Raw genomic sequence first — 13726 nt, forward strand, 5'->3', positions numbered from 1 at the left:
TCTAGTCAAGGGTATGTACCTCGGGTGCAGGCTCAGTTCCCGGCCAGACCTGGTCCCGGGCGTGTGCAGGAGGTAACCAATTGATGTGTCTCGCTCATATCAACGTTTTTCTCTGTCTCTCCCCCCTCCTGTCCACTCTCTAAAAAAAATCAATGGAGAAATATCCTTGGGTGAGGATTAGCAAAACAAAAAGACACCACAAAAGTCTGGATACAGAACCAGAGAAAAACTAAAACTGATCAAATATAAGTGATTACAGTGAATGATTGTGGAATGTACTTCCTGAAAGTAGATAAAATGGAATGACTTTGGAAGCAATCCTTCTTCACAGGAGGGCTTGCCCAACAGAGATTTGGTGCTGGTAAAACTTGGTGTGGATTACCAAATGGATGGCATTGACATCCAGGGGCTTTTTCATCCCAAACCATGTATATTTCATGTTTCCTTGGACTTCAAATTTATCTTTAGGGTGGATGTCAAAAATAATTATGTTGAGTGAGACACTAGACAAAAAAAATTGCACCTGCTCTCTGGTTCCATTTCTAGAAAATCCTAGAAAATGTAAACTACAGTTATAGTTAACTAAGCTATAGTTAAAGATCTTAGGTCAGCAGTTGCCTGGTGATAGTGGCAGGGGTGGGAGGCAGGGCTAAGGAGGATGAGTAGGAGGAACTAGAAAGGACACAGGAAAACATTTGGGTGCAGTGATGGTTATATGGATACATACTTACAACAAGAGTTCACCTTGCTCCTTAGCTGGTTTGGCTCAGTAGATAGAGCGTCGGCCTGAGGACTGAAGGGTCCCAGATTCGATTCTAGTCAAGGGCACGTGCCCTGGTTGTAGGCTCAATCCTCAGTAGGGGACATGCAGGAAGCAGCCAGTCAATGATTCTCATCATTGATGTTTCTCTCTCTCCCTTCTCTGAAATTATTTTTAAAAAAGAGAGAGAGAGAGTTCACCTTGCTTTCTGGGACAAGATGGTGCCATCCACACCACTCCTAACAGTCCGAGGATCAGGACTGTACCTGGTGAAAGGACCACCACATTTCTCAGAAAGCACAGTGCTCCCAAGGTAAGGTGGGAAAAACTGCAAAGTCTGTACCTTTAGTAAGGATGAGACCTTGTTTGCCTGGGGCAATGGAGAAAAAAAATAAATATCACCAATGTCACTAACAAGGGACTACAGTGTTCCCCACCCTACAACTTCATGATGTGAAAACTGGGACATATTTGAAGTCTATCATCCAGAAAAATGTGCAAAACCAGTGTCCATCCTGGTCGAAGATGGAACTATTTGTGCCTGAAATGTTAAGGATGAAGTTCACGTCTTTGAAAATAACAATTTCAATACAATTGCAAATAAATTGCATTTGCAAAGAAAATTAATCCTTTTGTATTGTCACCTGAACCCCAGCCATACAAGGTGACTGTTTATGTCCCAGGTAATAAGGGTTCGCCTTCATTTGTTAAATTATATCATTATCCCAACTTCGATGGACCAGCTTTGGCGAATAAAAGTTTCTTTAAGGCCAGTGAGGTTAAAATGCCAGGGAATAAAAACGTTACTGCTGTGTTGGTAATAGCTAGCACAGACGTTGATAAGACAGAAGCTTCCTACTATGGGGAACAAACACCGCATTACACTGCAGCAAACGGAGAAAGTGCTGTGGTGTAAGTACCAAAAGTGGCCCGTTTATGACGGAGTTTGGAATTCTAAGTCTGCTGAGTTTTGTGCTGTTCATGGTTTGACGCCTGCCAAAGCGACATTTTTCAACTTGAAATTGATCCTGTGTCTGGCTTTGGAACCGGTCCTCATAACGCAGCCTAGTAAGGCCCTCGCGGACATATATTAGTGCTAGCCAGATGTGGAAACCTGAGTGGACAAACAGAAGTGTGGGACGTTAAAAACGACAAACATTTCTAAACCGGTGGCCTCTGAGTCTACATATTTTACTTGGTTCCCAGATGATGAGCACGTTTTGACAGCTATGTGTGCTCCCGGGTTAGGCATTAGTCATGGGTACAGACGTGGCATGATACTGACTCTGTCTTGCACAAGTATGTGTGCCATTCAATGTGGAATTATGGCAGGTTTCTTGGCAGCCATTTGTAGATGGACTATTTCCAGCAAAAACAGTAACTTTCCAAGCAGTTCCAACCGAAAGATGCACCAGCTTATAGACCCCCGGCTTTAAGAGATAAACCAATCACCATGTCCTAGCTGCATGAGAAGGAACCGCCGCAGAATATGAAACCACAGCTGGGAAATACGCCATTATCCAAAACAGCCCTTAAAAATCGAAGGAAACAGGAAGCTAAGAAAGCTGCAAGGCAGGAAGCAAGAAAGTGACAAGCATCTAGATCTGGCACCTACTCCTGCCCCACGGAGCTCAACACGAAATACTATCTCCCAGCCAACTTCTGGACACCCTGAAGTAGACAAAAAAATCCAGAACCTACAGAAGAAACTGAAAGCAATCAAAGAACTGAAAGAACAAGCAGCAACTGGAAAACAGCTGGGGCGGGGGAATCAGTTGGAGAAAATTCAAAAAGAGAAAGCCCTTCTCCAGGAGCTGGAAGGTTTGGAAATGGGTATTTGAAGATTCACCGACAGCAAGTTGGTTAGCAGAGATCAGTGAAAACACAGTCTCTATTAAGTTCACTGGTGTATTTGGAATATTCATGTGTCCACACTTAACATTCATCTGTAATTTTAACCATTTTTCCAAGATTCTACATATGTGTGAAGTTATTTAATAATGCCTATTAAATTGATTTTTGCATCCTGCATCCTATATCATGTTAACATGTGCTATAAAAAAGATATGAATGTTCTAGCTAAGTTTAACAGATTGTAGGACAAATGTCATTGTTTTTTAGTAGGGGACAGTATTTACCATATATTATAAGTGAATAAAATGCTTTCTTTAAAAATTTATATAATATGTCCTTTTTTATTGAATTTATTGAGGTGACATCCTCTATAATAAAGAGCTAATATGCTAATTAGACCGAACAGCAGAACGACCGTCCAGATGACCTTCCAGACGAAGCTGGGGCTGCGAGGGCCAGCCAAGGCAGCCGGGCTGCGAGGGGCTTTGAGGGCCAAGTCCCTTGCACGAATTTCATGCATCGGGCATCTAGTTGGTTAATAAAATTATACAAGTTCCAGGTGTACACGTCTACAATACATCCACTGTATACTGTATTGTGTGGTTACCACCCCACGTCAAGTGTCCTTGATCACCATTTATCCCATGTTAAATTTTAAAATAAGAGTATACCTGCCCTAGCCAGTTTGGCTCAGTGGATAGAGCGTCAGCCTGTGGACCAAAGGGTTCGGGTTTGATTCCGGTCAAAGGCACGTTTCTCGGTTGCAGGCTCCTCCCTGGCCAGGCCCTGGTCAGGGCGCGTGCAGGAGGCAACCAATCCATGTGTTTCTCTCACATTGATATTTCTCTGTCTTTTCCTCTCTCTTCCACTCTCTGAAAAGCAATGGAGAAAATATTCTCGAGTGAGGATTAAAATAAATAAATACATAAACCAACAAACAAACAAACACCTTAAATAGGTACAGTTTATTAAATATCAATAAAGCTGTTCAAAACAACAACAACATCCACCATGAAACTCCCAATATTCAGGCTCTATCCCAAGAGATTCAATTTCATGGCCTGGAATGGGGCCAAAGCCGGTGCTTCTTGCCTTCAGGTGGTTCTCAGGTGTGGTCCTGGTGGGAACCGCTGCATTAACGCCTTTTCCTGGAGTTACACTCCCAAACCACTGAAAGGATTCGCGGTAATAAGGAAATGGAGGGCAAGGAGTTGGAGAAGGGAGAAGTGTTACAAGGATTTATTAAACCCCAACTGGCTAAAGAGATGGCTTCAGCAGAGAATAGCTGGCTCCACTAGGGGGCATCTGGACACTTCTCTTCAGCATGATTTCCAGAGGAACTGGAGCCTGGCTGCCTGCGGGACGTCGTGAAAGGGAGTGCTCAGCAGACAGACACCCGGGCTTGTAGGCATGAAAACGACCAGCAACTTCGGGAAGATGTCAGCAGGGTCCAATGCGCTCTCCTGGGTCTGACTTTATAGGCAGAGTGAATTCGATTGTTGCCATTTCAGTGTTGTTTGAGGTTCAAAGGTCAGAGCTACTGACTCAGGACCGAGTAACTCCTGGAGAGTAAGCACAGGAAGTTCTCGAGGAGAAGACCACATGTCTAGATCCTGCACCACTGAGCAGAAATCGCTGCCTCCGGATCTCCAGCACGCAGTCTCCTCTCCCTTAAGGACCGTTCCTTACGTGTTTTACTCTGCTTCTCCTAAGCCACTCAGTCACAGGACACCATGACCCCCTCTGTCTGCTGTGACTCAGTTCCTCTGCTGCTTTCTGTAGCCATTACCTCTGCAGGGGTCCCTCTCCATTTCAGTCCCCCTGCCTCAGTCTGGCTTCTGCTTTACGGAGCCACAGCCACTTTCCTCAGTGATCACACACATTCAGTCAACCCTTTAAGGGTCAAGCAGGTAGGTGGTCATGATTTAAAGGGGGACACTGTATTCAGGTATGCTGTTTGTGCTTCACATCAGGGAACATAAAGCAAGCCCCCAAAGGATGGACCAAAACACACGGAGGAGTAACAGCCCACATCAATAGATTTTCAGTTCTCCCCAGAACCCATCAGGAACCAGAGGCCCAAGTGGGCCCTCAGGTCCGCAGGCCCTGGAGCAACGCATCTGCTTTGTCAGCTTATTCTGTCACAGCTCCCCAGTCTCCAGTTAATTCTCGCACCAGGATCACTCCGGCCATGGCTCTGTGAGGAGGCACAGCTGAAGTACCTTAGAAAACGGGCCCCTGTGAACCCAGCGTAGTGCTCGCTTCCATCTGCTCTACGTGTGGGGATGCCACTTACGATTTCTTTCTTTTTAAAAAGTATGTTTGTATTAATTTTAGAGAGAGAGGGAGAGGGAGAGAGGAACGTCGATCGGTTACTTCCTGTACACACCCCAGGATAAAACCTGCAACCTGGGTATGTGCCCTGACTGGGAATGAAAACAGCAGCCTTTGGGTGCATGGGCAATACTCAACCGAGCCACACCGGCCAGGGCCACTTAGAATTTCTTTAAAGGATTCTGCTGCTAGAAGTTTACAAAGCAGTTTCCTACATTCTTCTGAAATATTCTCCTTACAAACCTAAGCCGTGGTGCAGATTGGGGTACACAGTTTTCAAGTCACTTGAGAGAATGAGTTCCTTCCCTCCGCAGAACACCTCCGCCAGACTTTGAAGACAGAGCTCTCCCGGATGCTCAGGGCCCCTCCAGAATTACACAAGTTCCTTCTGTGTTATTAGCACACCAGGTCTCATTCGTTGGATCAACAAGTGTTACCGGAAAGGTGACCTGGCCCTAGGCAGACCTGCTTAGGGCCAGCCGGTAGTGTGTGGGTTCTTGATATCGAGTAGGAAAACATTCACAAGTCCAGGTGGGCTTTTAGAGGACGTTTATTAAAGCTGGGGAGAGTAAAACAAGAAAGGACTGGGCAAGTGCGCCTAGGTTGGGCTAAGAAGTCAGAAACGGGGTCTCCTGAGGAGGAACTGCTGCTGTCCATTGCTGCCCTGATTGCAAGTCTTGTGTGGGGGGGTGGGGGGTCCCCTTAGAGCAGTGGTTCTCAACCTTGGCTGCACCTTAGAATCACCTGGGAATCTTTTTAAAATCCTCATTTCTGGGCCTCATACTCCGGAAATTCTGTTTCTTTGTTACTAATGTTGTGGCCCCATCCCATAAGAAAGAAACAGAATTTCCGTAGGATGAGGCCCAGAAATCAGGATTTAAAAAGATTCCCAGGTGATTCTAAGGTGCAGCCAAGGTTGAGAACCCTTGCCTTAGAGTTTGGGAGATGCATGCCTGTGAGGGGTGAAGGGGAGGGGAAAGGCACAGGCATACTCCCCGGTGGGAGAGCTTTCTGGGTCTTCCTCCTAAAAGCTTTAAAGGATGGAGACCATAGGGGAGGTCTCAACAGAATATTCACCAGCTTTCCAGGTGGGTCCTTTCCGGATCCTGGTCTCCACTCACAGCTCAGTGGGGCAGGGGGACTCTAGTCAGCGCAGCTACTCCTGAGGTCGGCCCAGGGATAACTTGTCGGGTGTGCTGCTTTCCTGGGCCTGGAGCTGAAACACAACTGAGGCCTAGACGTTATCTCCAGGGAGGCGAGCTGTGTCTGGCTATAAATTGCTATCTGTCTCAGTTTCCCTATTCCACTTGCCAAGGAATTTTCCTAGCTTCTGACTAACCTGCCTCACAAGGACCGAGCACAGGAAAAGACCATCAGGTCCAGTCGTAAGCCCCCATTAGGATGGGGAAGGCGGAAGGGGCGGGGGGTGTCTGCGGGCAAGAGGCCCAGCAGCAGACTCCCTCAGGAGGCCCCGCGCCCCCACACTCCCATGGCTTCCCCTCAGGAGCAGAGAAAAGCTTCCATTGAGGTCACAGCCTATGCCCGGCTCTCAGGGCGGAAGAGGAGGAGTCCAATTGCCGCAAAGCTTCCTCGTCGCCTAGCAACGGCCTAACGCGGAGAGATGGAGAACAACAGCAGGGAGCTCCAGGCCAGAAAATACTTGGAAAAACATCGGATTATGGAGTTGCTGAACTATCTCACCAGTAGCCTGCTCTTTTTCCAGCCAAGTAAGGGTCTTGCCTACCACTCGGCTTTCTGTCCCACCCGCCTCCTCGCAAGCAGCAGTTCCCAGAAATTAACGGTGCAGCCGCTCCTCCAGCCGGGCGCCCCCGCGTTTGCAGCCCTTCTGCTGCCAATTAAGGCTGTGGCCTTCAATTAGACAACTGCTCAGTGAACGGCCCCTTTGTGCCTACCACCAGCCAGGTGGCCGCGGGACTCGGCCAGGTGGAGGGCTCCACCTGTTACTACTATGTGACGGGGCAAAAGCCCGAACCTCTCCTTTTTCTGGAAAATGGGGGGAGTAGTGCGGATCTCGGGGAAACGGGGGGAAGAATAGATAAATGAATTGCCCCTATGTCTCGCAAGGATCAGGTGTTTCCAGCGTTTCCCCGACCTCAACGAGTTTTTAATCTGGTAAGAGAGCTAAACAATTGATAGTGCAAGATGGATCGGTGTTTTGGAGGGGTCTTTTCCTGACATTTTTACACCTCTGACCCCCTTTAAAAACTTGAAACATTTCTTAATTTTTGTGCGGTGATTTCAAAATTACGTTAAGATGAAAGTTATGTTGATGTCCTTTTACCCAAATGCAAAATTGTAACCTTGCCGGCCTCTCTCCACAAGAAGTGTCCAAAATGCCAAATTTATCCACCTCTTCCTTCAAGGAAATGGAAATACCAAACATTCCAACTTTGCCCCACCCAACCAATATGATCAGGTTTAGGGTAATCAAGCGCCCTCTAGTTCTTTTAAATCGATAAAACAATAGAGACTCTGCAACAAATAAAAATAAATAGTGCGGGGGGGGGGGAGTACAAAGGAATGCATTATTTTACATTTTTTATTTATTGATTTGAGAGAGAGAAAGGGAGAGAGAAATATCCACGTGAGAGAGAAACATCCATTGATTGCCTCCGGTATGGGCCCCAACCCCCACAACCTACTCTGACATTTGATTTTATTCCGTCTGTCCTATTTCTGTTTCCCCTGGGCTTTGTTTTTTTTGTTTGTTTGTTTGTTTTAGTTTCTGTATTTCATGTTGGAGACTTTCTTCAAATGTCACATGATCCTTTTTCTATCCATTTATATTAAAGAGTGAGGCACCAAAAAGATAGTAGGAAGATCTCTGTGTATAGGCATGATGGTATACTAAAGGGCTCCACTGTAAGTTACATGCATCAAGTGTTAAGTTGGTTGGAGCATTCTCCTGTACACCAAAAAGTTGCGGTTCCATTCCCGGTCAGGACGCGTGCCGAGGTTTTGGGTTCAGTTTTTGGTCAGGCACATTTGGGAGGCGACCAATGGATGTTTCTCTCTTACATCAATGTTTCTTTCTCTCTCCCTTCCTGTCTCTCTAAAAATTAATAAAAACATATCCTTGGGTGAGGATTAAAAAAAGAAGAAAAAGGAATGCACTTTTTTAAAAAGGCACTGGGGGGCCCTGGCCAGGTAGCTCAGTTGAGCATCATCCCCGTAGGCCAAGGTTGCAGGCTTGATCCCCAGTCAAGGCATATATACAAGAAGTAAAAAAAAAAAGAACTAGCCGAAACCGGTTTGGCTTAGTGGATGGAGCGTCGGCCTGCGGACTGAAGGGTCCTGGGTTCGATTCCGGTCAAGGGCATGTGCCTGGGTTGCGGGCGCATCCTCAGTGGGAGATGTGCGGGAGGCAGCTGATCGATGTTTCTCTCTCATCGATGTTTCTGACTCTCTGTCTCTCTCCCTCTCTGTAAAAAATCAATGAAATATATTTAAAAAAAAAAAAAAAAAAGAACTAGCCCAGCTGGTGTGGCTCAGTGATTGAGCTTCAACCTATGAGCCAGGAGGTTACAGTCCAATTCCCGGTCAGGGCATTTATGCCCAGGTTGCAGGCTCAATCCCCAGTAGAGGGGCAGCTAATCAATGATTCTTTCTCATCATTGATGTTTCTTTCTCTCCCTCTTCCTTCTTCTCTAAAGTTGATAGAGAAGGTCTCTTTTTTTAAAAGAGACCTTATCTTTTAGAGATATACATTCAAATACTTATTAATGAAATATGATTGCTATGATTTACTTCAAAATAACATAGGAAGAGGGGAACTGGATGAGATTATGGTCAAATAAGACGGGCACAAATTATAACAGTTTAAGTTGGTAATGCTCATTATACTTTTCTACTTTTATTTACTAGAGGCCTAATGCACGAAATTCGTGCAGGAGTAGACCTTCCTTCTCCAGGCTGCTGGCACTGGCTTCCCTTGCAACCCTGGCTTCATCCGGAAGGTCATCTGGAAGGACTTTCAGTCTAATTAGCATATTATGCTTTTATTATTATAGATTTATTCTCACCAGAGGGAGAGGTAGAGACAGAAACATTGATGTGAGAGAGACACATTGATTGGTTTCCTCCCGCACATGCCCCCACAGGGGCCAGGGATCTAGCCTGCAACCAAGGTATCGAACCCGGACCCTAGCCGGTTTGGCTCAGTGTATAGAGCGTCAGCCTGCAGACTGAAGAGTCTCAGGTTCGATTCCAGTCAAGGGCATGTACCTTGGTTGCAGGCACATCCCCAGTGGGAGGAGTGCAGGAGGCAACTGATCAATGTTTCTGTCTCATCAGTGTTTCTGGCTCCCTATTCCTCTCCCTTCCTCTCTGTAAAAAAAATCAATGAAATATATTTAAAAAGAAAAAACCAAACCCGGGAGCCTTCAGTCCATGGGCCGGTGCTCTAACCACTTAGCACCTGGCTAGGGCTACTTTTCTTTTATATGTGTATGAAATTCTCAATTATGACATAAGTTTTTAAAAAGAATTATATATAACTACATATATATGTGCATGTATATACATATGTATATATGTGAAGCCTAGGTTGCAATTAATGATGGAGCAGTGGGTGTGGCATTTGTCATCTAAGCTGCTCCACCTTAACTTCTTCTGGTTTCTTTTCATCAGAAGTGACCTGCATTATTTCTGGAAAATGGATCTTGATTTTTCATTTTTCACATTGCTTAAATGAGAGATAGCCTATTTATCCAAAATACTGCTTTTTTTTTTTTAATTAAATCTTTATTGTTCAGCTTATTACATTTGTTCCTCTTTTTTTTCCCCCCATAACTCCCCTCCTCCCAGCTCCCGCCCCACCCTCCGCCCTCACTCCCCACCCACTGTCCTCTTCCATAGGTGCACGATTTTTGTCCAGTCTCTTCCCGCATCTCCCACACCCCTTTCCCCCCCAAGAATAGTCAGTCCATTCCCTTTCTATGTCCCTGATTCTATTATGATCACCAGATTATTTATTCACTTGATTCTTAGATTCACTTGTTGATAGATGCATATTTGTTGTTCATAATTTGTATCTTTACCTTTTTTTTTCTTCTTCCTCTTCTTAAAGGATACCTTTCAGCATTTCATATAATACTGGTTTGGTGGTGATGAACTCCTTTAGCTTTTCCTTATCTGTGAAGCTCTTTATCTGACCTTCCGTTCTGAATGATAGCTTTGCTGGATAAAGTAATCTTGGTTGTAGGTTCTTGGTATTCATCACTTTGAATATTTCTTGCCATTCCCTTCTGGCCTGCAAAGTTTCTGTTGAGAAATCAGCTGACAGTCGTATGGGTATTCCCTTGTAGGTAACTGGGTTTCTTTCTCTTGCTGCTTTTAAGATTCTCTCTTTGTCTTTTGCTCTTGGCATTTTAATTATGATGTGTCTTGGTGTGGTCCTCTTTGGATTCCTTTTGTTTGGGGTTCTCTGCGCTTCCTGGACCTGTAGGTCTATTTCTTTCACCAGGTGGGGGAAGTTTTCTGTCATTATTTCTTCAAATAGGTTTTCAATATCTTGCTCTCTCTCATCCTCTGGCACCCCTATAATTCTGATGTTGGTGCGCTTGAAGCTGTCCCAGAGGCTCCTTACACTATCTTCATATTTTCGGATTCTTTTTTCATTTTGCTTTTCCAGTTGGGTGTTTTTTGCTTCTTCGCATTTCGAATCTTTGACTTGATTCTTGCGCTCCTCTGGTCTGCTGTTGGGTGTCTGTATAATATTCTTTATTTCAGTCAGTGTATGCTTAATTTCTAGTTGGTTCTTTATCACAACATCGAGGGTCTCATTAGATTTCTTGAGGATCTCACTACATTTATCGGCGGTCTCACCAGTCTTTTCGAGGGCCTTACTAAGTTTATCGGCAGCTTCTAGACAGTTCTTAAGAGACCTTAAAAGTGTGGTTCTGAACTCAATATCCTCCATTGACAGTTTTGTCCTGTTTCTTTGTCTCCGCATTTTTTATGCTTTCTTGGTGCACCCCCTAGTGGTCTTTGTCCGCAGTCTTGTTGCCTTTAAGCCTTGATTGATGTCGGCAATACCGGGGTGATTTGACCTCCAGGCTAACTGGCTATGAGAGTCGGCTGTGTCTGTAGTGGGAGGGCTTCTGTGCTGGATCTCTAGGGCGGTGCTAATCTAGCGTTTGCCTGAGGCTATCCGGCAGATGGTTCTGTGCAGGGCTTGGGCGGGGCGGGTCCCCGGGGATCTACAGGGCGGGCGGAACAAGCAGTTATGGCGACTCTCAGTTCCTTCCCCAGGGGCTCTGCCTCTCAGAGCCCCAGCAATGGCTGCAAACCTCGGAGAGAAAGCTGCCTTCGAGTTCCGTTTCTCCCGTTTGAGTCTCGGTCCCCAGAGACTCGCCCGGATCTGGAGCTCAGAGTCTGAAACTCCCTCCCGATTGAAAACAACAACCGCGCCCTCCGCCGCCAGCCCGCTCTGCGCACACTCCGCACCTGAGTATTTCACTTCAGCACTGCGCCTCCTCTGAGTCTGGGTATGATATTCTCTTTCCTCCTAGTTGTAGAATTTCCACTCAGCCAGCCTTCCCGTGGTTCTGGGTGATGTCCGTTCTGTCCTTTAGTTATATCTCTAAAGTGGTTGTTTGAGGCAGCGATCTCCGGCGTTAACCTATGCCGCCATCTTGGTTTCTCAAATACTGCTTTTTTAAAAAAATATATTTTATTGATTTTTTACAGAGAGGAAGGGAGGATAGAGTTAGAAACATCGATGAGAGAGAAACATCGATCAGCTGCCTCCTGCACACCTCCCAACAGGTATGTGCCCGCAACCCAGGTACATGCCCTTGACTGGAATCGAACCCGGGACCCTTCAGTCCATAGGCCGACGCTCTATCCACTGAGCCAAACTGGTTAAGGCTTTTTTTTTTTTTTTTTTACAAATGAACATTTATGCCTCCTAATTGGAATAGTCTTTATTTTTATTTTATCCCTTTTTTCAGTTGGCCACCTTCTTTCCTGCATCATGCTGTTTCAATATTCTTTTTTATTTTTAAATATATTTTATTGATTTTTTACAGAGAGGAAGGGAGAGGGATAGAGAGTTAGAAACATCGATGAGAGAGAAACATCGATCAGCTGCCTCCTGCACACTCCCCACTGGGGATTATGCCCGCAACCAAGGCACATGCCCTTGACCGGAATCGAACCTGGGACCCTTCAGTCCGCAGGCTGACACTCTATCCACTGAGCCAGACCGGTCAGGGCTGTTTCAGTATTCTTAGTTTTCAACTCTGTCTGCATATCAGAATCACCTGAAGAGCTTTTGGGGGGGAAAAACAAAAAACAAACCCAGATCTGGTCTCTTGACTTCTTTTTATTCAATAATCTGTGGCAGAGCACAGATTACTGGTATGTAATTAAGTTTTCAGTATCTTGCCTTTCTCACAAGCTAGGTCTCTATCCCCAGTGCACAGTACAGTACCTTTAACTATTTAACAACTTAATAATTGTTAAATGACTGTATCCATTTGTGACATATTTTAATTTCATATCAAAAAGAATTGGAACTATTGTTTTTTTCTTTACAGGTAAACCAAGAGAGTATTTAATATCTCTATTGGAACGACTGAGAATTGCTAAAGAAACAGGTGTGCCTTTTCCTGTCTTTATGGATCACAGTAACATTGTGGCTATGTTTGAGATGATGGACTCTGCACATAGAGGCACCATATCATTTGTGCAGTACAAAGGAGGTCAGTGTCTAAAGCAAATCGAGGTAATAGTTAGTAGTCATTCCATAACTTTCTCTAGCCAAAAATGGTTTGCTTTGTAAACTTTCCTTCTGATTCTGACTTCTACAGCCCTAGAGAACCTGGGTCTGTCAACTGAAGATGAAGATTTAAAAGATGATGGACATGGAATAACTCTGGAGAAATTCAAGAATGAAGTGTAAGTTCATTTTTTAATGAGTAATATTTAAAGAATATGGTTTTGAAGTACAATTAATATCTTTTAAAACAGAATCCTAACTTTTTTTTAAATTTTTAAATTGATTTTTAGAGAGAGGAGAGGGAGAGAGACAGAAACATAAATGATGAGAGAGAACCATTGATCAGCTGCCCCCTGCACGCCCTCTTCCGGGGATGGAGGAGCCTGCAACCCAGGCATGTGCCCCGACCGGGAATCAAACCAGCAACCTTTCAGTGCACAAACACCCAACCAACCGAGCCATACCAGCCAGGGCCAGGTTCCTATCTTTTGATAGAAACTTTCAGCTGACTAGCAAGTGAGGACAGGGAGGGATGGCAGAAACGTTCCTGAGCCTGGGGAGAGGGGAGAGAGAAAACGCTGGAGTTAGGAAATTTCAGAGGCAGCTGCATTTTCTTAATGGGAAACCCCAGCAATTCTCAAAGAATGAGATAGAAAAGCCCCATTTGCCAGAAGGACTAACAGAAAAGCTTTGAGTGCAATACACTAGGTGGAAACTCTCAGTATAAAATAGAGTTATAGAATTTCTCTCAAAATATTTCCTCAAAATTATTTAGCACAAAGTGTTTATCAACAGTATAGGCTGCATGCCAGACTGACTATTTAAAATTTGAAGTATTGCCCTAACCAGTTTGGCTCAGTGGATAGAGTGTCGGCCTGCGGACTGAAGGGTCCCAGGTTCGATTCCGGTCAAGGGCATGTACCTTGGTTGCGGGCACATCCCCAGTAGGGAGTGTGCAGGAGGCAGCTGATCGAAGTTTCTCTCTCATCGATGTTTCTAACTCTCTTCCTCTTCCTTCCTCTCTGTAAAAAATC

The 13726-nt window shown here is 45.0% G+C and overlaps 1 pseudogene; it reads left to right on the top strand.

Annotated features, from left to right (window-relative positions):
• Positions 1 to 966: 966 nt before the first annotated feature.
• LOC118665673 lies at positions 967 to 2879 on the top strand (annotated as a pseudogene).
• The last annotated feature ends 10847 nt before the right edge of the window (positions 2880 to 13726 follow it).

Source organism: Myotis myotis, unplaced genomic scaffold, assembly GCF_014108235.1.
Source record: "Myotis myotis isolate mMyoMyo1 unplaced genomic scaffold, mMyoMyo1.p scaffold_m19_p_11, whole genome shotgun sequence".
Lineage (NCBI taxonomy): Eukaryota > Metazoa > Chordata > Mammalia > Chiroptera > Vespertilionidae > Myotis > Myotis myotis.